The sequence below is a fragment of the Sorex fumeus genome, unplaced genomic scaffold (assembly GCF_029834395.1).
Source record: "Sorex fumeus unplaced genomic scaffold, SorFum_2.1 ptg000129l, whole genome shotgun sequence".
Classification (NCBI taxonomy): domain Eukaryota; kingdom Metazoa; phylum Chordata; class Mammalia; order Eulipotyphla; family Soricidae; genus Sorex; species Sorex fumeus.
In genome coordinates this window covers 11,213,998-11,239,389 of record NW_026606186.1, presented here as the reverse complement: position 1 = coordinate 11,239,389, position 25,392 = coordinate 11,213,998, and the positions used below count along the sequence as shown (strand labels likewise).

General features: G+C 40.1%; 1 pseudogene; it reads left to right on the top strand.

Annotated features, from left to right (window-relative positions):
- The first annotated feature begins 22,557 nt into the window (after positions 1–22,557).
- On the top strand, positions 22,558–22,847 carry LOC130045841 (U6 snRNA-associated Sm-like protein LSm2; annotated as a pseudogene).
- Positions 22,848–25,392: the final 2,545 nt, after the last annotated feature.

The window sequence follows — 25,392 nt, the reverse complement described above, 5'->3', positions numbered from 1 at the left end:
TATATTAAAAATTGTAAAAAAAATTTAAAAGATTTCAAAGGGAAGAACAAGAAGTCATTGGAGGTATTATTCACGGTGTGAGGTGAAAACTGTTTACCAGGACTTTCATAGACTCTGCCTGTAATACTCACCGTCATTCTTCACTCTAAATTTGACTAAACTACAAACATGTGTCAGCATTACCAAAAGAGCAGAACCAGTATAAAGCTGTATAAATGTGTGTGAGTATGTATGTTTGCATTCTGTCTATCAATCACACTTATCTATGTACTTATGTGTGCATGCATGTATGTTTTGAATGCCTTTATGTACCTATCATCTATCTAACTTTACTTCAGGGAACGGCTCATGCAGTTGAGGGGACCGGCAAGCAGAAAATTTGTAGGATATACTGACAGCCTGGAACTTCAACAGGAGTTGAAATTGTAGTCTTGAAGAGTAATGCATTCCTGTCAGGGAAACTTCAGTACTCCCTCTAAGAGTTTCACCTGACTGAATGAGAGTAACCAACATTATTCATCTACATGATTCCCTATATGACTGATAAGTTGGAAAAAGTGAAAAAATTATGACAATAAAACAGCACTTTTCTATTATTTTATTATAGTTTAGGTAACATGACTACAATAATATCAATAGTTCTGATTTTGGTGTATAATTACTGTATTTTCACCATCAAAGTGCTCAACATCTGCCCCCCCCATGTCACTTCTAGCCTTCCTGACCACTTCTTCCCCCTTGATATTTGTTAATATGTTTTGTGATGCAGAATAAAGAGTTTATAAACATTTTATACTGTCTCTTCTCTTGCTTCTTTCTCTCTAGACCATAGGTGAGTTCAAATTATACTTTTCGAAGCTCAAATTACATTTTGAAGTCAATTGATGACAAAGCAGGGAGAGGTGTGAGGTTTTGGGGAGAGGGAAGGGGTATGCTGGTGATGGGCGTGGTGTTGGAATTATGTGCATGAGAAACCACTATTAGTAGCATTGTAAATCTTTGAACCTCAATACGTTTTTAAGAAATAAAGTCATTTGATAATATGTTAACTAATACTGTTGCACTGTCTTCCCGTTGTTCATCATTTTGCTCAAGTGGCCACCAGCAACATCTCCATTGTGAGACTTCTTGTTACTGTTTTTGGCATATCAAATACACCATGGGTATCTTGTCAGGCTCTGCTGTGCGGGCGGGATACTCTTGGTAGCTTGCCTGGCTCTCCGAGAGGGACACAGCAATTGAACCCGGGCCGGCCATGTGCAAGGCAAATGCCCTACTCGCTCTGCTATCACTCCAGCCAATATGTTATGTTAACTACCTCTTCAAAATGACTTCATACTACCTACATTAGTGTTTGATAAAATAGCTGGGAACTAGAGACTAGGAAAGGTGACATACTCATCACAAATATTCCTTTAATGTTCCTTCCTTGAGCCAGAATTCCATGGTTGATGAAATCAGATCAAGACCTCCCACTGTACTTTGATGGCAGCCTACAATTCTCTCTTAAGATGGATTAAAAATTATGAGTATAATTCCCATAATTATTTGCCTTGGGCGTAGGCAGAGGCTGGTTCTGTCCTAGGATCCATGGAGCCTCATGCTGGCTTTCAGTATAGATTCACACTTAGTTAAATAAATGAGAATTCACCTTTTTGAAATACTGCTCTCTACAAGAAATGATTGCAACTTAGAGATGGATGCATGGGGCTCTGTCTTCTAAAATACATTTTCAACTTACACATCTATTTGTGAAAAAACATCAAGAGAAATCTTGTTTGCTTCTTAAAAAAAAATAATAAATCTGACCATTTGTTTTCTTTCCTCTGTGGATGGGAAGTTTGGCCTTTGAGGAGTTATCAGAGCGTGATAAGAGGGGTGGTGTGAAATGCAGAGAGAAATATTCAGACCCTTTTTTCTTCTTTACTTCCCTCCTGCACTTGAATAACTCCTCTTTATGCATTTATTGCCTGATTGGTTCTTTTGTTCCTTGAACATTTTTAGGTACTCAGCGCAGAGCGAGTACTCATGTTTCCAATGACAGCTTGGCCTGAGTCAGGGTTGAGTGCAAGTGTGGGTGACTTCTAGCCTGACTTCCTGTGAGAATTTTCTGAGCTGGGCTGTAGGTTTAGTGTTTAGGATGATGTATCTCTATTGTTCAGGGAGCAGCATTCCTAAACATAGAGACTTCTCACAGAGTGACAAGAAGAGAGTTGAAACTAGGGAAGATTATTAAATTGAACATGAACATGGGTGAAGAAACATATATTGAAAATTGAGTTAAATTTTGAAGACTTAGCAGATCATGTGAAAGCCAGTAGAAAGGTAGCTAAAGTTATATAGTTAAGTTCTTTTAACATATACTCAAAGTAGAAAATGAGGCCTCGCCTAGACTCACTTCCATAGCTTCTGATGGTATGAGAAAAAGTTCAATCATACTTTTAAAAGAGAAATTTTGAGTCTCTTTGGAAACATGGGTTTAGGAGAAAGAAAAGATCGTAGAAGGCCACATGAAATGGTGGAGGGTTGAGAGGTACAGTTATGTTTTTACCCTATCCTCCAACACACACTAACACACAGATTCCATTCTAAGTCTTTGTGTCCACCCAGAAGTTTCTAGACCTATGAATAGATGTGTTTGTTGTAAAAACTAAAGAAACTTAACTTTGTGTCAGATGGAGAGTCAGTTCCCAACCATGCAGAAAACCTCAACATGTAGAAATTCCCAGATAATTTAGGAATAGCTTTGCATATCTACAGTCTACATAATGAGCAGGAATTTAAACAGCTTTATTTGAATCTCAGAACAGCTGACAACTAGCTAGCAAACAAGAGTGTCAATTTATCTCATTTGATCACTATAACTATTCTGCACAGTACATTGTCATTGTCTATAATGACTTGGGGAAAATTCACCTGATGTCCAATCATAGAGCTAGGGATAGTCCTAGGGCTGGAACACAGGTCCTTTGATTACTAATCTTAGACTAAAGAGAACATAAGCATCATATTCTGTTCTCAGTCCTTTTCATAAATTAACTCATATAATCACTATTTACTTTAAAATTGAATGATGGCTGCTCGACTGGCTTTTGTAGGGTCATGCAACTAACTCTTAAGCAAAACAGCCAGGATTCAGATGCATGTAATGTATGAAAATGAGCATGAGTGTCACCTCTAAATGACCCGTCTCTGCCTCCAATGAATCATTCTATTGCTTGCGTTTTCCACACTATGAAACAATATTCTTGTCTTTGCAACTAGTTATCAGTTTATATTTCCCTCCTGCTGGCTGCTCCAATTATTGTTATACTTTCATAGCTCATATCTTTTTGCACTCAGTTATGATATGCATCTAGTTTAGAAGCGGCCGGACCCATAGTTTGTGCTTTGTATTTCAAAAAACAAAAAAATTGCTTTAGGGACTCCAAAACTCCAACCAGAGGAAAATTGATTACCAAAAAGAAACACCCTGTATAGCAGATTCTGAATGATACTGGCCTGAGATGTTTGAAGCTTTTATTGGAAATTCATTCAACCACATATCCACTGGTTTATTCATTCAACAAACTAGTATTGAGCATCTGCTCTGGAGGGGGTGAGTGGATCAAAGGTAGGAAGGCTGAGGACACCCAATCACTTGTGTGTAAGAGTTTACAATCTCCCAGAGGAGGCAGAGACCTTCCTGAAATGAGCAATTGTCTAAGAAGGATTCTTAAAAAAAATAGCTTACCTCAGACTTAGATGTTTTTCAGTAGAAATATTCAAGGAGTCTGGATATGTCCTTGTTAAAAAGAAATGACATGTAAAAGGATATTGGAAAGAGGGAATTTAAGCACTATATATGCCTTTTAGCACCACGTTAACTTTAATTCTTCTAGAGGTTTTGAGATTATATAATAAGAAAACAAAACCCAACAAATTCTGTAATAACAAGAGCTATCAAATACACTAGAACACTAATCATAAAAGAAATCAAACTCATAGAAAATGGAGATGAGGGACTTGGTCTGGGTGGGACAGTGAACAAAAGTTTGATTAGGTGAACCCTTTGTACCCAAAGCTTTTGAAGCCTCTTGGTTTCCTGTGTTATTTAAGTTAGTCTCTTAATCTCCCAGACAGGGTTAATTATGCCTGCCCTGACCATTTCTCCCTAACTGTAGTAAGGGCCAAATGAGATCATGTATAGAGTAGTTTATAAACTAAAAAGCATTATGCAAATATAATGTCAAAAAAGAAACTTAGTGCAAAGGGACCAAATATTAATGGTGCAATTTTAGGCATCGATAGGCAAGCAAGATGCATTTTTTATTGTTGTTGATAACTGAATCTCTAAAACCACACCATATAACACTGATAATAGAATATATTTCCAGAGTTAACTAAAATTGTACTCTAGGGCCCATGTGCCCTTGGTGGCTTTGGATAAGATCATTCAATTTCTTCCTATCAACATAAATGGGTAGTAATTGTTGGCCTTTTCTAAAACCTATTTGTTCTCCTGCCATATAAAAATAAATATTTTCCTTTCCTTTGAATCAAATAGGAAGATACTACAATGCTTTAACTTTCTATATTATCCAAGGCAAACCCAATGAAGAAACTTAAAACAATTTTAAAAAAATATATGCAAAGATATACTAAGGATAAAAGACGCAGAATCATGAGTGCCAGGGAAAACCACTTCTAAATTCAGTTCAGCTAATGTCCATGACCACTTGCTGGGACTGGCCCTGTTGATAACTGATATTTGGGGACACAAAAATCAACATGACATAGTTTTCATCCTAAAGGACCACATATATTGGTGATTACTCTTTGAAACTTATCAAAGAACAGGCTAAATTAAATGAATTACAAATCAAGATTTATCTACTCTGATCGTGAAGCTGATGCTGTTTGGCTGGTTGAACTGTTACGACATCTTACAATCATTTGTCAGCATTAAATAAACAGTGTTTTAAAACTTGTTGGAAATGTGGGTTTTTTTTCACCATCTAGCCAGTGGAAAGTCCTAATAGAAATGTTTTAAAACTGATCCTCTCAGATGAGTCATTTATGCATAAGACGGCAACTTTATTTTGCAGCTTAAATAATGAACAGGAAATTCTTGAATAAATTATATTATTTTATTACAAATCAACCAGCTCCTTTTTTCAATCTTACTTAGATTTAGAATAATAACTGGTAATTGACTCCTGTGCTGATTTGAATAGTCTAGGGTAAAGGGAGAAAACCTAGCTATATTTTCTTGTTCACTGCCTACACCTGATATGTAGCTTCACCTTCCATATCTTAACAGAATTCATTGTATAACTACCAGCCCTCTTTTATATAGAATTGATGACACCTAAGCTCTGGTCATTGTGCTGTCATTAGCATAAGCCAATTAGAAGAATTCTGTTTCAATTGCCTATGGTAAGGAATAACAAAAGGAATTCAAAGAGTCAAATTTTCATTAAAAAGACCTACACAACAAACCCTTATCCTAGCTTCTGAGCATTTTCTGTAACACAAAGACAGAAGCAGTATTGCTATAAAACTCTCCTACAAAAAAGAGCCTTGCTTAACTTAGTCCTGTACTAAGTTTCTTCCCACATTGGGAGTTCCTTTTCTAACAAACTTTTACTTTCTAATAAACTTTTCTACTTTCCAACTGTTGAGTTATCCATAAGTATATGACCCCATATTGACCATCAAAAGAGTCATTTGAACTTTTTGTATCTGTGAGAAACAGGTCTAGATAGCTTTTTCAGATCATCTTTACAGGAATCCGCATTGCAAAATAACTGGTTTTTCTGCCACTGAGCAAGGAATTCTATCCGTAGCGATAGCACAGCGGGTAGGGCGTTCGCCTTACACGCGGCCAACATGGCCGACCCGAGTTCGATTCCTCCGCCCCTCTCGGAGAGCCCGGCAAGCTACCGAGAGTATTCGATATGCCAGACACAGTAACAACAAAGTCTCCAATGGAGACGTTACTGGGCCCGCTCGAGCAAGGAATTCAAATACAGGTGCCCCAGAGTTGCAAGTCACAAGAAGGGTGGGGGTCAGACCAGATAACCAGATGTCTCTCACAAGACCCATGTCACTAGACCCAGGACTGCCCTAAAAATCAGGATGTTCCTAAGTACTGATGCAAATGCTGATCTTTAAACTATAGGCTAAGGAGTGATGTACTTTTAAATGGATTGGTCAAGAAAGTAGGTGTTGTTACAAATCTATTGGCTATGGAATGTGTGGGCTCTGCTGTAATGGCCGGTGAAAGCCTATATAAGATCTCCTTTGGAGAAGCTCAGGGTTTTTCCCAACCTGCTGGACCTGCATGTCTGCATAGGCAGCTTGACCCTGGCTAGCCAGTCTCACAATAAATCCTGCTTGCTGTTTGCAGTCTTCGAAGTCTCTTTGTTGTTAAAGGGAGATCTCGATCCACACCCTAACAGTATCAAAAGCAACACAGGTAAAGAGAATCCCTTTGATTTCAGAAGACTGAAAGCACACATGAACATTTTACATGAGGCATTTGCATTGCAGTATTTTCTGTTTTGGGTAGTGTTTATAAGAATCTAGGGATGAATTGACATGCATTATTGTATACAGACATACACATACAACTTCATTACTATTGCATTAATAAAAACCCAACAAGGGTGAAACATGGATTCAAATCCACTTTCTCTGACCCCAAAGTCACATTGTTTCTAAGTGCTTATCAAGTGCAATATAAATCGCTTCATACTTACAGTCACAAGGCTGAAGTTTAAATTCTGATACTTGATTGCTTGGTGACCTTATACATTTTGCCACACCCAACAGATATTTTTCTTCATATGCCAAATCCAGAGTGTGATCCCTGGATCACCGGGAAATTGGTGGAAGCAGACAGAAGATCTCTGTTTCCGGGTCCTGTTGAGTCTGGAGTCCAAGGTCACGAAGTTCTGCTTTACCTGGTTCTATGGGGCTTCACTACCCAGTGCATGGCAGAGGCTGAGTTGTGGAGATAGTGAAGTCCGCCTTGAGGTATATCACATCTTCCAGAAGGGCAATGAAGAAAATTATTTTCTACTTATCTTCTGACTTCTACTCAGATCTCTGAAGATTATCTTCTACTTATCTTCTGATTTCTACTTAGATCTCTTCGAAAGCCATGTCCACCTGCCCACATACCAAATTCCGCAGGATGAATATGTCGTTCCCAATGTTCTCCCTTCTGAAATCCAACACGCCATTTCATCAGTAAAGCAGTGAACAGTACCCAGCCCAGACAAGGTCAGACCCAAATACCTGAAGAACCTGCCATCAGTACTCATCAATACGCTGGCTCAGCTCTTCACATGTTACCTGTCTGAATGCAAGGTTCTGTCCCAGTGGAAAAGCAGCAGTACTGTACTAGTGTACAAGAAGGGAGACATCCACGACATTGGCAACTATTGCCCAATCTGCCTGTTGTCTGTCATCTACAAGCTGTTCACTCAAGTCATCCTGAATAGAATTGGCAGAACACTAGATGAAGGACAACCATGCGAGCAAGCTGGGTTCCGAACAGAATTCAGTACCATCGACCATACCCAGACGATAACTAAGCTCATTGAGCTTTCTTGGGAATTCAAGATGCCACTCTTTCTAACGTTCATTGATTTAAAAAAGTCCTTTGACTCTGTTGAGACTGAAGAGGTCATCGAAACCCTAGCCAAGCAGGGCATTCAAACTCAATATATTAGGATCCTCCATGAGCTGTATTATGGATTCACTACTAGGATCTCAACATTCTACAAGGAAGTGATCATCCATGTCAAGAGAGGGGTTCGGCAGGGTGATACCGTTCCACCAAAACTCTCAGTGCCACCCTTGAGAAAGTCATGCAATGATTGGAATGGGAAGAAATGAGAGTGAAGATAGATGGTCGGCAACTACACCACCTCTGCTTTGCTGATGACATCGTTCTAATAACACCAAACATTAGCCATGCAGCACAAATGCTGGCCGACTTCAACCATGAGTGTGGAAATGTCAGACTGCAGCTTAATCTCACGAAGACAATGTTTATGAGTAACAGACTCGTTCCAGGCATTCCATTCACTCTCAACGGAATGAACATCTCTGAATGCAGCTGTTATATGTACCTAGGTCCAGAACTCAACGTGACGAACAACCTGGCACCTGAGTTGTGCAAGAGAAAGAGAGCAGCGTGGAATGCCTTCAAGAGCATCAAAGAAATAGCTAAGAGGATGAAGAACCTCCACCTCTGGGCACTTCTCTTCAACTCCACCATTCTTCCTGCTTTAACATATGCCTCAGAGACCTGGGCCTTATGAAAACAGGATGAGAATGTTATTTGGGTCTCCCAAAGAAGAATTGAAAGAGCTATTCTTGGAGTACCATGCTTCACTCAAGTGAGAGATGGAATCCAGAGTTCTGAACTCATCGATGATCAAGAATCAGGGACACTGTCTCATTTGCCAAGGCATCAAAAATTAGATGGGCTGGACATGTACGTAATGTGATTTGGAGAGGACAGATGGACTAGAGCCATCACCGACTGGATTTCATGGAAAATCAAAAGATATCGTTTTCTCCCACCTATCAGATGGTCAGACTTCTTCTTCAAGACCCTGAATAAATGGTTTGAGGCTCTTTGTGTTCCTGGAGCAAGCAGATGCCATTGGTTACACTAGCACGTGACAGAGACAAATGGAGACATTATTGGCACCCACTCAAGCAAATTGATGAGTCAAGTGATCAAATGATGCCAACTCCAAATAAGGAGCGATAGCACAGTGGTAGGGCGTTTGCCTTGCACGCAGCCAACATGGCCGACCCAAGTTCGATTCTTCCACCCCTCTCGGAGAGCCCGGCAAGCTACCAAGAGTATCTCGCCCGCATGGCAGAGCCTGGCAAGCTCCCCATGACGTATTCGATATGCCAAACACAGTAACAATAAAGTCTCCGATGGAGATGTTACTGGGCCCACTCGAGCGAATCGATGATCAATGGGAGGGCCTTTACCTTCCTGTTGTATTATTTTTGAGGGTATATAATAACAACATTTTTCGAGAAGCACTTTTTCAAAAGTTGAAAAAGCAAAACTATTTGTCATCATTTTTGACATACTGGACAATTCCAGTAAGATTCAAGTAGAAATTCCATATCTTATCCAGATTAAACCAAGCAAAGCATGCTCATAGGGAGAATATTATCACCAGTCTCAAACTTCCACTCAGAGGACCACCCAACCAGATATGGCAATATGTTCCCAAGATTTTAATCAATGACTCTAGCTTCCTACCCAACTTTCTGACTAATCTTTTTGAATCAACTGAAGTTGACCTATTAACTGCTAGTTATAATTCTAGTATCTTCTACTATTGCTGAATATGCATACCCTAATGTGCTTTCTCTTATTTCTTTTTAGTAACAGAAATCTAGCATTTCAGTTTAGAGCATTGACACCTAGAAATAAAAACCTACATTTATTAGATTCCCTCACAAATAGTTGTATGATCAAGTTTTAGCCAGTGAGATGCAGGTGGGTATTATGTAAAAACTGTTTAGGGAGGGTCTTATGCAGATAATTTAGCAGATTAACCTTTTAGATCTATTGCCTTTTCAGTTTTATAACTTGCACTAGATGGGGCCAGAATGATGAAATACGATGTTTGCCTTGCACACAGCCCATCAGCCAACCTGGTTAGATCCAGGGTATGCCATATGGTCCCCCTGAGTCTGCCAGGAGTGATCCCTGAGCATAGAGCCAGGAGTAAGTCCTGAGTACTGCCAAGTACTGCCAGGTATAAGAATGGAAACCTATATCCTGGTTAACTTCTGGAAGTCATTAAAGCTGCCATGAAAACCATCTTCCCCTAGACCTCTTGGAGGTGAGAGAAAATAAATAATTTAAACTGCTATTATTTGGGGCTTCTCTGCTATTCATGGCCAAATCCAATTCTCAGATCATACATACCGTAACTTAATTTGTTTTCTATGAGGAATTGAAAAAAAAGAAGATTTGGGGAGGCAGTGTTTGGATTATACCCATGGCGCTTAGGCCTTAGTCGGCTCTGTACTCAACAATGACTCCTGGTGGTGCTCAGAACTAGGATTCACAGCATGCAAGGCAAGCACCTTAACCATTGTACTGTTTCTCTGGCCCCACATAAAGAATTTTTAAAGAATATTCTGTATGTATATTAAAATATAGAATGCACAGAATAGTATTCTGAAATATTTGGAAGATGTTGTGAACAAAACTGATGCAGGAGCAGTGACAGCGGGTTTCTGTATTGGTGCACGGTTCCCAGGTTCCTCAATAATTTCAAGAGTGAAAGTAAAACTGTAGGACTGTTCTGTTGTTCATCGATTTGCTCGAGTGGGCACAGTAGCATCTCCATTGTGAGACTTGTTACTGTTTGTGGCATATTGAATACACCATGGGGAACTTGCCAAGCTCTGTTGTGCCAGTAGGATACTCTCAGTAGCTTGCCGGGGTCTTGAGATGGATGGAGGAATTGAACCAGGGTTGACCACGTGCAAGGCAAACACCCTACCTGCTGTGCTATGGCTCTGTTCCACTCTTTCCAAGAGTTAAAGTATTGAGTAATAAAGATGCTCAGACTCACCGTTGGAATGTAAAAAAGATTATTGGAAAGTAAAAGAGAAAGGGAAAGGAACTCCCCATGTGGAGAGGAACTCAGTATAGGACTAAGCTAAGCAGGGCTCTTTTGGTGTGAGTGTGTGTGTGTGTGTGTGTGTGTGTGTGTGTGTGTGTGTGTGTTGGTGGGGGGGTGTTATAAGATCACTGTGTCTTTGTGTTGCAGAGAATGCTAAAATAAGGGTTTGTTACATAGTTCTTTTAAATGAAAATAGGGCTCTTTTCTTTCCTTATCAATTGAAAAGAATGTTAGGAGAACCCAAGGATTCAACAGATCCAGGTCTGGCCATTTACACATTATTTTAGCCTCCAAGTGAGAATAAACTCTGAAACAGAATTTTTTTTTTGTTGGAGAATTGTTAACTATCGTTTATTAGGAAAAAAAAACAGGAATTTTCAGAAAATAAGAAATGAGATTGCTCACACCAGCTGAGAAGGGTAAACTGAGGCTTCCTCTTTCAAAACTATGAGTTATTGTTTGCAGAATAAGTCTTTTTCATCTCAGCTTTGCACTCTATAGAAGCTCAACAGAAGAGAAACCAAATTTTACAGGTAGAATAGAAGTTCAACCCCTGTCAGGACTCAGGATTCAGTGTATCCTTATTTTTCTTCCCTAGAACACCCTTATGAGTTTAGTGAACTCAGACTTCAGCAGCTCAGCTGAAAAATACCTCAAATATCTCCACTCTCAAAATCATTATTCCCATCAATTAATTATAGGCGTTAAATACTTCATTGGAACTGACGGTTTATCATTTGTTTTACCCATAAACTGCAAGATTTTTATGCAGAGGGAGTTTATTTCAAGTTTTCAATAAATGCTTTTTGGATTGTTTTTTTTAAAAAAGAAGACAAATAGGAGCTATCATAATGTTACACATTAAAAGTGTCTCTCATGTGCCAACTGCTTTTATTAATTATCTCCATTATTGCAAAATATAAAAATGTATAGCATTATTCTTTTTTAATTTTTTTTTTATTTTTGGGTCACACCCACGATGCACAGGGGTTACTCCTGGCTCTGCACTCAGGAATTACCCCTGGCAGTGCTCAGGGGACCATATGGGATGCTGGGAATCAAACCAGGTTGGCCTCCTGGAAGGTACATGCCCTACCTGCTGTGCTATTGCTCCAGCCCCAGAGCATTATTCTTATTTTGTAGGTGTTGCAGGCAGGGGGAGCCTTGCTGATTGGTGTGTGTTGGAGAAAACAGCATCTGAAACCTGAACCAGCTCAGGGTCATGGAAGCTTTTGATGCAAAAGATCCGTCTTAGGAGTGAAAAGTCACTGAGATGAAGAATTCCAGACCCAAGCAAGGGATCCCTTTGTTGAGGGTTGGCTGGACCTCCTGAAGCAGAGGTTCTGCTTCCAGAACGAAGGACAGGGAAAGAAAATCAAAAGAAAACCCTCAATGGTTAGGGGACAGTTTAGAAAAACTGAATATAAATAACTTGGCAGAAGGGGCCTTAATAAGCTTCCCCCTTCCCATGCTGTCTGCAATTGTTGGGTTAGATAAATGGCACCCGTCCTAATAAATAATAAGGAATAGAGTTAGGATTTGAAGTAAGTCTGTTTGTATCAAACATTATGCCCTTTATGCAACATTATATAATGTGAATAAATTAAAACATTGCTTGGGCACCTAGCAAAACATCCCCGTAAGTGTTGAGGGAGTGCATAACAAATAGTAGTATTGGATACAATTAGTAGATAGGAATTTCTTGGAACAACTTTGCATACTTGATGATTTTTTAAGCACTAGATTTGAAGAGCATGAAGTGCATGAGTAATGACTTTGGGGGAACAGATGGTTAGTGGTGTGTGTTATTTCAGTGACAAAGTTCTGAACAGACTAGGATAACAATAAAACTTGGTCTCAGGATGTTTGTCATCTCCAATTTCTAACTCCTCCTCATAACTGCTGTTTCAGGTTCTCTCCTGCAAGAGCACACCCTGATGGTCATTGAAATTTTTCTTTTACCAGAGGGAACTCATGAGAGCCATTCCAGGCAAATTATGTGTTTGATAACATTTCAGGAATTTCTTACTCTCTGTTCTAAAACATGTTATTCAAAGTGATAGGGAAAGTATTTGAAGCCATGCACTGTAGCACTGTCCTCCTGTTGTTCATCCATTTGCTCTAGAGGGCACCAGTAACATCTTCATTGTGAAACTTGTTACTTTTTTGGCATATCGAATATGCCACAGGGAGCTTGCCAGGCTCTGTGTGCGGGAAGGATAGACATGGTAGCTTGCCAGGCTCTCCCAGAGGGATGGAGGAATTGAACCCGGGTTGGCAACATGCAGGGCAAACCCCCTACTCACTGTGCTATCGCTCCAGTCCATATTGAAGCCATAGGACTTAGAATTGTTGTCTCAGAATTTTGAAAACCATCAATTGCAGTTTCAGAAACTGGAGATTGTAATGAAAGTTGGCATTTATTCTGTACTCACATTGGTCCAAAAATTTTGAATAGGTTGTCTTATTTAATCTTCAATCAACAACATAAATGAAAATATATCATTATCATCAATTGGCAAATGAGGATGGTAGCAAGTAAGGACACAGTGTGACTTGTCACAGAACACAATGTTAGATCTCGTATTTTTGTGTTCAGAGAGTGCCCTTGAAAGTAATCTTGAATATTGATTTTATTTCATTTTTTTGCTGTTTGTTTGATTATTGTTTGGGTGTCTTTAACCATCTATATTCAGTGCTAATCCTTAGCTCTATACCAGGGATTGTCCTGGCAGGGATTGAGGGACCATATGCAGTGCTGTATATTGAACCCAGGTCTGCTGCATGCAAGGCACACACCCTACCTGCTGAATGATCTCTCTGACCCTAATATCCCTATAGCACTGTAGCTCTGTCCTCCCATTTTTCATCGATTTTTTTCGAGCGGGCACCTGTAACATGTCCATTGTGAGACTTGTTACTGTTTTTGGCATATTAAATATGCCACAGGGAGCCTGCCAGGCTCTACCATGCGGTCAGGATACTCTTAATAGCTTGCCAGGCTCTCTGAGAGGGACAGAGGAATCGAATCCGGGTCAGCCATGTGCAAGGCAAACGCCCTACCCTCATACATACCATTGACTAGTATATTTTAAAAAGTTTACTGCATGCTCCTTACAATATTCATTGGTGTCTGATCAAGGTCTGGGCTCATTCAAGCAACCAACCATCTCCACTGAATGACTCCACCATCTCTGAACAATTTAGAGTTCTTCACTGGGATTATCTTCTTCTTGCCAAGAGATAATGGAAAAGAGACATATAGTAAAGGTTTGCACAGAAAATTTTAGGGTCCTAAGAGGTAAACTCTAAGCATTCACAATCAATCAATCACATCCATCCTGTTATTCGTCGATTGCCTCAAGCAGGCCCCAGTAACATCTCCTTCGTCCTAGCCATGAGATTTTTTAAAAAAGTGCCATATTCAAAGCTCTTTCAGAGTTAGGAGAATGAGACCCTTCATTGTTACTGGTATTTGGCATATTGGGTAAGCTACGGGGAGTTTGCCAGACTCTCCCGTGTGGGCAGGTTACATTCGGTAGCCTGCCAGTTTGTCCAAAGTAGGAATGAGATAATAAGATGTCATAATAAGATGTTGCGCAGTTGCATTTGCGGCTGTGTGCTTCTGGGAGCTGGGTTTTTTAGTCACTGAGTCTTGGCCGTTGATGGGATTACACGGCGCCAGGGGGCCAGTTGGTGGGTGTGACCCCCGCCTACTGGAATTTGGAGGATCTGGGTGGAGGTTGCTCAGCCCCGATACGAGTAGGCTTGGAGATCTCAGCCCCAGGGCCCATATGACTTTGTTCCTCTGCTGGTACCTTCACGTGTGCGGAGAGTGGTCTCAGCATGGTGGTGGCTGGTTTGGAGGTCTTTGGCTGCTGGAGCCCTGGTCGGGGCGGGGAGGAAAACTCAACCTGCTCCCCTCCAAGGGGCCCTGGCGAGGACAGCCAGGCGCGGGGGCAGGAGACTCTGCACTGTTCTCTTCCGGGAGCTGGGTTTTATAGTCTCTGAGTCTTGGTCATTGATGGGATTACACGGTGCCAGGGGGCCAGTTGGTGGGTGTGACCCCAAGCATTATTTTCATTTATATTCTCTTGCCTAAATTCAATCACATGACTCCACCTAAATTCAAAGAAGACTGGGCAATGTAATCTCAGAGAAATCAAATAAAATGAGTATTGTGAATAAAATGAGTGTGGTGACCTTTTAAAAAAAATTTTTATGTTGGTAGGTTGTGGTGAGAGGGTGGGGTGTTGCAAAGGAAAAGACATAAGAAAAGTCAAATAAAGGGTAAACAAGCCAGAGCATAATGGGATTAAAAACTATAAATCAGATTTGGGAATCACAATTAATTTGATATTATAAGGGCCCAAGTTAGTTGTTTGGGTGATAACTTGAAAGGAAAGATAATTCAGGAACATTAAAATACATAACATGAGATTTGAAGTATTTTGGATAGCTAGAGAGGAGCTATTAGTAGCATTTTTTTCTAGTGAAGAACATCATGATATTTTGAATTTTAAAAGATTATTCTGTGAATAGCATAGGTGTTACTTGTAGAGAACAAAATAGGAGACTAATAGTTTAGTTAGAGAAAGAGTGAATCATAGATATATGATATCATAAGAATGGTTTCAAGGATTCAGAACGAAAGTGATACGAATTAGATTAATGAGGTATAAGTATAAAATTATGAGTTGACAAGTGATCACATTGCTCTTATTAGCCAATTCAGCTTTGCAATAGAGGTAATTATCATCTCTGTTTTATGATTGAAAAAATTGGCCTCAGTGTAGATGAAGGACTTGCCAAGGTCACAATATACCTTAATGTCTAAACCAGAAACCCATCTAACTCTACAACTCATTTCTTAGATCTATAATCCTCAACTATGTCTTACCTCAAGGAAGTGTTTGTATTCTTATTAACATGTATTCCTACCCTCTCTGCATCCTTAATTTTCCAGGAGGAAATGTTTCAAATTCCTTTCTGTACTTTATACTTGTATGACCTATCCTATGTTTCCCATCTTCCTTTGTCAGTTTTGAAGTAATTTTATTAAGGAAACATGAGAGGAGAGAGGCAGAGACAGAGGCAGAGTAGATCCCACTGTTTGTTCCATTCTAGTCCATGGGTCCCAATGTGGAATTCTTGGACTGATCTTCTTGGTCCTGTCTTGGCATTAAAATCACCAACAATGATCTTGTAGCGGGTGTGGTCTGCTTTATAGAACTTCTCCAGCTCCATGTAGAACTTCTCAATTTCTCCATCATAATTGGATGTTAGTGCGTAGACAACGAAGATATAAAGGGGCAGCAGTGAGCCACATCTATTCAAGTGTAAACATCTGATTTGGGTGTTAAGCATTTGAATAAGTCAATGCTCATGACCAATTTCGTGTTGACAAGGACACTACCGATGCCTCTTTTGTTGCATGTTCTGAGGAAGGGTTCTTCTCCAGTATTGAAAATTGCCTGCTGTGATTGATGCCTTCTTGTCTTGGTCAGACCAATGATGTCGTACTTGATCTTTCACTCTTGTACCATTAGGTCCTCAATGGATACATCCGATGCCAGCATACGTGCATTGAAAGTACAGACAGTCATTTTTGTCTTTCTTCATTTTGGCAGCCTAGTTCAGTCTTGAGATTTTATCAGCCTCTCCTTCTTCATCCTTTTTAACACTGCCATACTGGTGGCTCTTTCAGGGTCAGAGGAATGAGAGTTCTTCAAGGCAACCAAGACCATCCATGGTAACTCACAGTTCCAGAAGGCCGAATCTAAACGTTGGACATGGGAGTCTCCCGGTGGACGGTTCCACAATGAAATTGACCACATCATATTCAATCGAAGGTTTTGCCTGACCTATGTGGCTGTTGTCCCAAAATTCCAAACGGAATCGAACTATCGCCTCCTTTGTGCAAAATTCTACTTCACGGAGCAGGGAGAAAGGGCTGCATTGTTTAAGAAGAGAACTCTCAGAGCGACCACCAAATGGCAGCTCTTTGGCACTATTGCAGCAACGTGAGAAATGCCATCATTGAGAACATTGATGAGGAATACGATCGACTGATTCAGCATCTCCATGATTGTGTGAGGAACACCAAGAGAGAGATAACCACAAAAAAAACACCTGTCTTTGACAACTCTTGAGCTCATTCACCAACATGGCTTGGCACAAGCCTTGGGCAACCACAAGCAAACATCTGAGATAGCAAAGCAGACCAGAGAAGCAATAAAGGAAGAAAGACCTCAAAGAGAGAAGAGCAGCAGTGCAGAGAAGTGATAAAAGAAGACCTCCAAGAAAGAAGAGCAGCAGTGCTGGCAGATGCATTCGCAACGCCCGCCTGTTCTTTGCCAACTACAAGACCAAGATGACTGCCCTCCAACAACCTGATGGATCTGTCACATCTCCAGAAGGGCAATGAAGAAGATTATCCATGAATTCTACTCGAATCTCTTCGATAGCCATGTCCACCTGCCCACATACAAAATTCCTCAGGATGAATATGTCATTCCCAACGTTCTCCCTTCTGAAATCCAACACGCCATTTCATCAGTAAAGAAGCATACAGAACCCAGCCCAAACAAGGTCGGACCCGAACATCTGAAGAACCTGCCGAAAGTACTCATCAATACACTGGCTCGGCTCTTCACACGTTACCTGTCTGAATGCAAGGTTCCATCCCAATGGAAAACTAGCAGACTGTACTACTGTACAAGAAGAGAGACATCCACAAAATTGGCAACTATCGCCAAATCTGCCTGCTGTCTGTTGTCTACAAACTGTTCACTCGAGTCATCCTGAATAGGATTGGCAGAACACTAAATGAAGGCCAACCATGTGAGCAAGGTGGGTTTCGCAAAGGATTCAGCAAGATCGATCGACCATATCCACATAATAACCAAGCTCATTGAGGTTTTTCGAGAGTTCAAGATGCTGCTCTGTCTAACGTTCATTGATTTAAAGAAGGCCTTTGATTCTGTTGAGACTGAGGAGGTCATCGGAAGCCCTAGCCAAATAGGGCATTCAAATTCAATATATCAGGATCCTCCATGAGCTGTAGTATGGATTCATTACCAGGATCTCACCATTCTACAAGGAAGTGATCATCCATGTCAAGAGAGGGGTTCAGCAAGGTGTTACTATTTCACCAAAACTATTCAGTACCATCCTCGAGAATATCATGTGATGATTGGAATGGGAAGGAATGGGAGCGAAGACAGACGGTCAGCAACTACACCACCTCCGCTTTGCTGATGACATCATTCTAATAACACCAAAAATTAGCCATGCAGCACAAATGCTTGCCAACTTCGACCATGAGTGTGGAAAAGTCGGATTATAGCTGAATCTCATGAAGACAATGTTTCTGAGAAACAATCTCGTTCCTGATGCTCCATTTGCTCTCAATGGAATGAATATCTCCGAATGCAACAGTTATGTGTAACTAGGTCAAGAAGTCAACATGATGAATGACCAGGCACCTGAGTTGCACAGGAGGAAGAGAGCGCCTTGGAACACCTTCAAGAGCGTCAAAGAAATTGTTAAGAGGACGAAGAACCTCTGGCTCCAGGCACATCTCTTCGATCCCACTGTTCTTCCCGCATTAACATACGCCTCAGAAACCTGAGCCCTACAAAAACAGGATGAGAACAGTATTCAGGTCTCCCAAAGAGGAATCAAAAGAGCTATGCTTGGAGTATCATGCTTCACTCAAATGAGAGAAAGAATCCAGAGTTCCAAACCATGATTGCCACTCAATGCCTCTTTTGCAAACCACAACACCCAAAAGGAGAGAGAGAACAAAAGGGAATGCCCTGCCACAGAGAGATGGGGGGTGGGAGGGATATAGAGCCTTTACCAACTGGGTTCCATGGGATGTCAAAAGATCTCATGACTGCCCACCCACGAGATGGTCAGACTTCTTTGTCAATACCCTGAATGATCAGTTTGAAGCTCTTCGTGTTCCTAGAATGAGCAGATGCTTTTGGGCTACATTAGCACGCAACAGGGATGAATGGAGACATTACTAGCACCTGCTCGAGCAAATTGATGAGTAATGGGATGTCAAGTGATCAAGTGATCAAGATCCCACTGAATTCCTTTCTGAAACCTAAACATTGCTTGTGAGATAACACAATTAAGCTGAAGCTTTCCACTGTTTTTCTGATTCTCAAAAATACATAACCCCAAGTACTTCACAAGTACTCTTTAAAGTATTTCTTCTTCTTCTTCTTATTTTTTATTATTTTTTTTATTTTACTGCCCAGTACTTCAAGCGAACTTACTTATATAACTTGATAAACCCTTAGTTGTTTCAAAATATTGTCAATGTTTTGCTTGAGTTGGCTACGCCCCACTAACCCACTTACAGAATGATATGCAGTCATAAAAATTAGTTCTTCTCTATCTATGGAATATAGACTATTTTTTCTATTAGTGCTTTGCTTAGAGACTGGTGAATTATTATGTGGGTTTGTAATAACAATTCCTACTTGCTAATGGTTCCAAACAGGACTAAAATATGTAACTTCGATCCTGTCTTTCCACTATCAATGAAAAGTAACTAGCATTTTTCCTGAGATGGTCAAGCCACAAAAGTAGTAATTAATTCCTCTCTCTTGCTCATCTTTCATATTTAATTGAAACACAAAATGATGCAACTTCCAAATTGATTCAAGTTCCTATTACATCTCAAGCTAAACGTTTCTTCCATTCCAACTATTGCTGTCTGCGCCCATGACACATTCATTTCTTCGATGACTAGAGCAAGTTCCTAATTAGGCTCCTTGAGTTTTATCTTGCCCTAACCTTTTCTCTTTTCTGCAGATCTGCCAACTTGCTTTAACATGTCAGTCTGTTCTAATCTTATACTGCTTGAAACACTCCAGCTCCCCAAGTCCCCGTCACCGTCCCCTACCACATCACCTGCAAATAGACCCAGGCAGAGCAAGCAATTCTGTCTGATGTGTTCTTAGAGCTTAGAGCTCCAGCCATCTCTTTCTCACTTCCTCCCTCACATGCTCTCCTTCAGCCATACAAAACACCTTTCTGTTTCCCAAATGTAGCTTGTTTTTTTCTCACATCCTAGCTTTTTTCACCTGCTGTTCCTTCTGTCTGCAACACTTCCCCTTATCCTTTTCTTTCTTGCTAACTCCTATTTATTCTTCAGATCTCAGTTTAGCTCTCATTTCCTCCCTCCCTAAATCCTTCCCTGACCTCCAAGACAGAGTTTTGAGTTCTAGCAACTTCTCCTTACTCTATTTACACTGACTATTCCTGTACTATTTTCCAGAACCATGTTGTCCCACCAGAAATGTATTTTAGATGGCTTCAATTACTTTAAAACACAAACAAACAAATTCTTCTTTAGAAAAGGAATCACAGCCAAGAAAGAGACCTTGTCTGTCCTTAGGATCGATGTGTTGTGTTAATGAAAAAGATCTCCAAGGTAAAATATGGCTCCAGGTAAGTTCAAAACTAAACTGAAAAATAATAGAGGATTGTGGGATCCTGAGGAAAGTAATTGAGATAAAAGAAGTCAGTTTGAACAAAGGGTTTCCAGCAAGGTTGCTTCAATCCTGCCCCTTAAAGAATGGATGGATAGTGGAAACATTTCTTGAAAGTGTTTAATGCTTCAATTAGCCTTCAATTGATGTATTGATTCATTCATTCATGCTGTCTTAAAAGGATGAGAGTGCCAACTCTGTACTAGGCACTGTGGTCTGAACACTGAATTCCAAAAGTATATCTAGAGGTGATGAAAATTTAAAACATTTTCATTTTAGAAGGCAATAGTAATAATAGCAGAGAGGTGCCTGGGGTGTACCTCTGTGGCATAGAGTGTGTTTTACAAGTGCAAGCTCTCAAATTTAGTCCCCAGTGTCGATATATGTTCTGAGCATAGGCCCAACAGCTCTATTGTTTTGCCTGGAAGTTCTGACTTATGGTCTCTAATTATGAAAGTGATTTCTGGATGTGCCACAGACAAGCCCATGTGAGCACACTGTAGCACTGTAGCACTGTCCTGTTGTTCATCGATTTGCTCAAGTGGGCTCAGTAATGTCTCCATTGTGAGACTTGTTGTTACTGTGTTTGGCATATCGAATACGTCACTGGTAGTTTGCAAGGCTCTCCAAGAGGGGTAGAAGAATTGAACCTGGTATGCCGGCCAGCCGGCCAAGTGTAAGGCAAATGCCCTACTGCTGTGCTATCGCTCCAGCTCAACTGTGTGAGCACAACTGGTAAAAAATTACAATCTCTATTGAGTAGCACCATCAAAAAGATTTGTGAGTGCTATAGCCAGGAATTAAACTGCTAATATTTTGGCTCTGCTACCAGGTATATATCTTAATAATCACAAAGAGGGCTGTTTCTCAAGTTTTCTGGCTTGGGAAAGATCCTAATGAGATGTAACTGAAGGTTTTGCAAAGTCTCAAGTATAAGTCTATAGTCTATGCTATTTTGAAAGTTCCAGAAAAAATGCTATTGCTGACAGATTGTTTATATATATAAACAGAGTTTATATATATACATATATATAAAACTCTCTAATATATATATAATAGCCATATTGTATGTAGGCATGATCAGGTATGTGAATGAGGGTCAGTTTTCGCCATCTAGAAGTAGAACCAGCACTTGGCACAAATATCAGATATCTACTAGTTTTCAATGTGTTACGTGACCTAACCCAATCCACAACAAATGATTCTTTGTTGGTCATTTGTTGGCCAATCTTTCACTTCACATTCTCAAAGGATTGAGCAATAATTCAAAATGTCTTTGAAAGCACAACCTAGACAAACGTTAGACTCTAGTGCTGTGATCTACTGATTAATATGGAATTAGATGTGAAATGCAGTCCTTTTCAGTTCAGGAAATTCATTCTAAACCAACACATCTAATAAACTGGGAGAAGAAAGGGCCCACAAATTAAAAAGCAGTATTTGAAATCTAATCAGATATTCTCTCAATTTACTCACCTCCCCTGCGGTGCAATCTAACTTTATTAGGATTTTATTCTGTATTCTCTTTTAAAGTGACATTTACATTAATTTACAATACTAACACAAAACTCTATTAAGGAGGAAAGAACTTTCATAACTTTATTATGTTTTCCTGGTTACTGTCCCTAGGTTATCAACCCACTAATAAAGGATCTTTTGTTTTATTTCATGTCTCATGTCTGCGAGAGGAACTGTGAAGACTCTTCCAAACTGTTTCCTACTGGGTTGTTAAACACAGTGGGGAGGCCTGACTTGGAGGATCTGTGCTATAATCATGATAGAAGGGAAAGGCCAGGAAGCTGAATTTTCTCATCCTTACTCGGTTTTCTTTAACCCCAAGTGTCTGTCAGTTTCATAATCATTCTTTAGTTTGACTAGGACTTCTAAAGAATAACGAGAACTCAGCTATGAGGAAGTAGAAATACTAGCTCATCTCTGCCTTCCAACTTGGATAACCTCAGATTCCAATTTCCTGAAGTATAATGATAACTTTGTAGATTCCTGAAGTGAAACATGTTCCCGATCCCTTATAGCCCTATGATCTTATAAAGAAGAAGGAGGGTTTATGAGAGATGAAGGAAACTGATTAGAAGACAATACTCTTCACTTGACTTGTAAAGGTCCAGGGAGGTCCAGGGAGACATTATCTACTCAAGATTACAGAGAAAGAGACTAAATCAGGACTAACATACAAACTTTAGGCACTGAACCCAATACTGCTTCTTCTCTACTCTATAAAACACTGGTGTACTCTCAAGAGAAGTCTGCCCAGGTAACATTTCTTTATCAGATGGAATATCAAGAATATCTACTGAGGTCTGGTGCGCGGACCCTGGCCCAGTTCTGACGGGCCTGGCCAGCACTCCCGCTTAAACACCATGCTCTTCTACTCCTTTTTCAAGTCCCTTGTGGGCAAAGACGTGGTGGTGAACTCAAGAATGACCTGAGCAACTGTGGAACACTCCATTCTGTGGATCAATATCTATCTCAACATCAAACTAACGGATATCGGTGTCACCGACCCTGAGAAATACCCCCACATGTTGTCAGTGAAGAACTGCTTCATCCGGGGTTTCGTGGTCTGGTGTGTTCAGTTGCCAGCAGATGCAGTTGACACAGAGTACTACAAGATGCAGCAAGAAAGGAGGCCCTGCAGCAGAAACAGTGATGATTCCGCAGCCCTCTGCCTTCCTGGCCCAGTCAGGACCCTCCCCTAGACAGTCGGATGCTGTGTCGCTTCAGTCATGGCTTTTTTTTTAAAGAAATGAACAGGTAGAAAAAAATAATAGTGGGGGGCAACTGTTCCCTGTTGAGAACAGGAGACTAGATTCATCAGTCAGGGGACTGCCAGTCCTTCCCCCCTCCTTTCCTTGGGCAGCAGAGACTCTCCCTAGATCTCTTCAGGACAGGAGGTGATTCATTTTGAGATGAAAGGAATCTGTCTTCCACATCGGGAATAAAATTTATGATGGCAGGTTCAATTCCTCCACCCCTCTCAGAGAGCCCGGCAAGCTACGAAGAGTATCTCGTCTGCATGGCAAAGTCTGGCAAGCTACACATGATGTATTCAATATGTCAAATACAGTAACAACAAGTCTCAAAATGGAGACGTTACTGGGCCCACTCGAGCAAATCAATGAACAGGAGGACAGTGTTGTTATGATGGCAAAAAAAAAAAGAATATCTACTGATCATGCCTACCATGATCATTTTTAAACTCTACATACTTATTCATATATTAAATTTTTTTAAAAATTTTAATTAACATAATAAAATACCAAGGGATCCCCATGTTTCTTGTTCTGTGTGAGCTCTGGGTCAGCACTTTATCAGTTCAGTTTTTTTAACATAGATGTAGTTCCATGACTAGATCAGCCCATCCTTTTCGTCAATCATCTTCTCCAGCTATTCCTAAGAGCAACCCATCTCAATGCTAATTCAGCCTTACCTTTGATTCTGGCAGTGTGGCACTGTCCTTCCATTGTTCATCAATTTGCTCGAGTGGGTCCAGTAACATCTCCATTGTGAGACTTGTAGTTACTGTGTTTGGCATATTGAATACACCACGGGTAGCTTCCAGGCTCTGCCATGCAGGCGGGGTACTCTCATTAGCTTGCCAGGCTCTCCAAGAGGGGCGGAGGAATCAAACTCAGGTTGCTCGGGTTGGCCACGTGCAAGGCAAATGCCCTACCCGCTGTGCTATCACTCCAGCCCAATTCTGTCATGAATTACTTGAATGAAATTTTCGACCCTTCTCTACTTTCATATTTTTATCATTCTGGCATGAAAAAAAAGATTAAAGTAGAGAAGGGCAGAAAATTTCATTCACATAACAGATACTTTATTCTTAATCACATGGAAATATATATATATATATTTCCCCAAATAAACAAAACAATGTAATAGTATATCTATCTTTTAAGATATACTATGCATCCACTGTATGTCTGGGATATACAGGGTGGACAAAGATTAACAGCAAAGACCCTGACCTGGAGTTGTTCTTACCTTGCTGAACAAAACCAGATTCTGAGCATATAACAACCTTATGATGTCAGAAAGAAGAGGTCCCAGCCTACTTAGGAAACAAAATATGCTTGCAATGGAAGGAGAGTATTCAAACAAGTCTAGTAGATATTATATCAGGAAAGAATTCCACAAAATGGAGTGGGGTGAGGAAGGACCAAGCTTGTCTCTCTGACCTCAAAGCAACTGAAACTATAATTCTATAATGAAGACAAGATACATGCAATTCACAAAAGGCCACAAGGCTTGGGAAAGGTCACCTTGCTAGGGGTGTAATTATTCTAAGTTCCCAAATTCCTCCTCAGACAGGAGGGGCAGTACCAACCAAATATGCCAATAAGGTTTAAAAAAAACACCTTAGAAATCATCTAGGACCCAAGATTTATTGAGATCATAAGTAAAAGAATCCACCTCCCCACTAAGTTGCGTTCCCATCAGCAACCAGAAATTGTTGCAATCTAATGCATTTATATGTTTTGGTTTTCTTAATTTATTTTAGGCACCTCATTTTCCTGGAACAAGTGCTGTTATTTATGACACAGTAGCAAACACTTTACATTTATAGAGGTTATGAATTTTAGTAATGGTTTCGGTGGCAATTTAATCTGTCCTAACTATGAGGCATTTTACAATGACAATTAAATTATTATTAAAAAATAAACCTCAAATGACATCCTTATCACTTATCAACATATCAAAAGTTTCACTGAGTTGCATTCTGGGTGGGCGATAAATATCCCCAATGTAGTCTTAGTGAATCTGTGCAATAAACTTGAGTGAACTTAATTAACTTCTACAGTATATTTAAAAGAAAACTCCTCACACATTTTGATGTCGGGGAATGAAACATTATTTGAAAAGTGGGTTTATTACATTCCGTGGTGCACACACTGATATTTAATATTTAAAGACTCTTAAATTTGATGTACTGTGCTGATAGCTGAAGGGTTTAGTCCGCAGTGTGGGAGGGTGAAATGGTGAATTTCTCTCTCTATCTTATAGAGGAGGTTTTTATTTTATTGGCCAAACCCCCCATACACTGATGTATTAAAATCCAAGCTCAGAGAAGTGTCAAGGATGTTAATGTATACTTTATCAAATTAATTTTAATGTAGGCTAGCTGAATAGCTAATTCCCAAGCTATGTTCTAAATTGTCGCAAAACAACTCCACTCCAAATTAGCCGGG